At 41.6% G+C, this 2468-nt stretch overlaps 1 pseudogene; it reads left to right on the top strand.

Annotated features, from left to right (window-relative positions):
• The first annotated feature begins 1001 nt into the window (after nucleotides 1–1001).
• Nucleotides 1002–1119, top strand: LOC126471985 (5S ribosomal RNA; annotated as a pseudogene).
• The last annotated feature ends 1349 nt before the right edge of the window (nucleotides 1120–2468 follow it).

Genomic DNA, 2468 nt, shown 5'->3' with positions numbered 1-2468 from the left:
AAGGATTCTAGAGCAACAGTAATCAGAAGACTGAGAAAACACGACTTCGTCATAATGAGGAGAAGACAAAATACTTTGTGATAATCCATCAGGCATTTTTTCTCTGCCTCGTGATGACTGGGTGTTGTGTGATGCCCTTAGGTTAGTTAGGTTTAAGTAGTTCTAAGTTCTAGGGGGACTGATGACCATAGAAGTTAAGTCCCATAGTGCTCGGAGCCATTTGAGCCATTTGATAATCCATCTACAGCCAAGTGTGTATCAGTTAGGCTTAACATTCAAGACAGTTGAGCATCTCAGGTTTTCAAGAAGCCTGTTCATTAACGACAATAGAACAGATATATAAACTGAAGCAGTTTTAGTAGCTGTTAACAGAACATTTTACAGTTAAAACCAAATCGTAAGAAGCACAACGCTCACCACAAGCTTCATCAGTCTAGTATAATACCGGTATTATTATTATTTTTTAAAGCGCTAACGCTTAGAGAAACAAATGCGGTAAAACTATTACAATTCGAAATGCTACTGTTGAAAATTTTCTTTTGACACGTGCACGATGAAGATACCAGACAATGGAGGAATAGAAAAAATGACGGACGACAGGAGATGCATAAACACGGTAACATTGTCACAGTGCTAAAGGAGAGAAGTTGAGCTAGGGTAATCAAATAGTAAAAATATTGAGCAGTCTCTGGGACAATAGATGGAACGCGATGAAGAAAACGACCCAGATACAGATCGTGGGACAACGTCCAGGATGACGTAGCAAGCACAGCAAGAAAAGAAAACGCGTGTAGAGAAAACGCATGGTCGATAGAACCGTTGCCACACAAAAGAAAACAGAAGAATTATCAGAAGTAATAGAACTGTACGAAGCAGAATACACGAATGCAGACCAAATACACTATCTGATCAAAAGCATCGGTCTTTGCTGGGGACACTTTCAGTGTGTCTGAATGTCTGTGTGGAACAGCAGCCCATTCTTCCATTAGAGCTGAAACCAAGCCAACGGCCTTGCCGCAGTTGTAACACCGGTTCCCGTCAGATCACCGAAGTTAAGCGCTGTGGGGTTGGGCTAGCACTTGGATGGATGACCACCCGGTCTGCCGAGCGCTGTTGGCAAGTGGGCTGCACTCAGCCCTTGTGAAGTCAATCGAGGAGCTACTTGGTTGAGAAGCAGCGGCTCCGGTCTCGGAAACTGACATACGGCCAGAAGAGCGCTGTACTGACCACATGCCCCTCCATATCCGCATCTACTGATGCCTGTCGGCTGAGGAGACACGGCGGCCGGTCGTTACGGTTGGGCCTTTGAAGGCCTGTTCGGACGGAGTTAAGTATTTTAGAGCTGAAACCGCAGGAAGTGTTCTGTTGGGTTTAGGTCGGGACTGTATGCTGGCCAGTCCATTTCAACAGTGCTATTATCCATAAATCATTGCTTCACATATGCTGCTTTAGGATAAGATGCAATATCGTACTGATATAAACAATCATCGTCGCCGAACTATTCCTCAATTGTAAGCAGTACACAATGCTATGAAAAGTGTTCATATTCTACGGCATTTAGCATTTTCTTAAGCGCAATAAGGGAACCACAACCAAATCACGAAAAACACTCCAATACTGTGTACTTTCAGTAGACTTCACTGATGGCACTACAGAAGATGGTGCGTTCGCCAGGCATTCGCCTTAGATTCCTTAGGTACCTATGATTTCCGCTGTCACGTCTTAGGTTACCGCTGTTTTAATTTGTTCACCTTTGTTGCAAAAAGTACCGAAAGCAGATCACGTGAAGCTTTCAAGACACAGACACCACTTGCTTCACTTCGCATCTATAAAACGATTTCACTTCCCAGAATATACTTCTTATCATCGTACAGTGATAAAACGATGGTATGAACGCCTGGTCTGAAGAGTCAGGAAACTCAAGCTACAAGGAAATGGAAAGGAGACGAATCTGTAATTGCAGCAATGGCATCTGTTCTTAATTTCGCGTATTGTCAGTCGAAAGCTTCAGTACATCTTCAGTGACATGGAGAACAAAGATACAGTAGAGACAGTAATGGCCCAACCTATTACTGTTTAAAAGTTCCTTGCTTAATTACTGCTCGAATTTAATCCTTTCCATAAATTGTACAGTTTATGATGAATGTTTTCGTAAATAATAAAATCGATGTTCAGTAAGTTTTGCCATTTAATGGCATTTATTAAATACTAAGAACATCAGTTGATAATTATCATAAAATTTAAGAAGTTACACTTCCGTGGGTGGCAAGTTCTATTCCTAGTCAAAATCGTTATTCACCAGATACACACACAGCATTACTTGGTATCACCAAAATTCTGTGTAGCAACTCCCACTCTGTCTTGTTTCCCAGTTCTAAACATAGTCTACGTCGGAACATATTTATGCCTACATTTAATCAATTATTTAAAAAGGCTTCCTTCATGCATTTCATGCTAACACAATTTCA

The sequence above is a fragment of the Schistocerca serialis genome, chromosome 3 (genome assembly GCF_023864345.2).
Source record: "Schistocerca serialis cubense isolate TAMUIC-IGC-003099 chromosome 3, iqSchSeri2.2, whole genome shotgun sequence".
Classification (NCBI taxonomy): Eukaryota; Metazoa; Arthropoda; class Insecta; order Orthoptera; family Acrididae; genus Schistocerca; species Schistocerca serialis.
Note: the sequence above shows the minus strand (reverse complement) of the source record. Positions and strands in the feature narration are given on the sequence as shown.